Genomic DNA, 312 nt, shown 5'->3' with positions numbered 1-312 from the left:
TGCTGCAGAGGCAGGTAATGCTGCTGCGGAAAACGGTGCTGCTGCTGCTGCAGCTCCTGCTGCAGCTAGTGCTGCTGCTGCTGCTGCTGCATCTCCTGCTGCTGCTGGTGTTGCTGCTCCGACGCTGCCTCGTGCTGCTGTAAGTGCAGCAGAAGCAGCTGAGAGAACTGCTTCTACCGATGCAGCAGCACCAGCAGCAAAAGCAGCAACAGCAGCAACAGCAGCAACTCCAGCAGCACCAGCAGCAACAGCAGCAGCAGCAGCAACAGCAGCAGCAGCAGCAGCAGGAGTATCTGAGAGCACGCCTCTATC

Source organism: Eimeria mitis, genomic scaffold, assembly GCF_000499745.2.
Source record: "Eimeria mitis Houghton genomic scaffold, Emh_scaff3236, whole genome shotgun sequence".
In the NCBI taxonomy this organism is placed as follows: domain Eukaryota; phylum Apicomplexa; class Conoidasida; order Eucoccidiorida; family Eimeriidae; genus Eimeria; species Eimeria mitis.
This window is presented reverse-complemented; position numbering follows the sequence as displayed.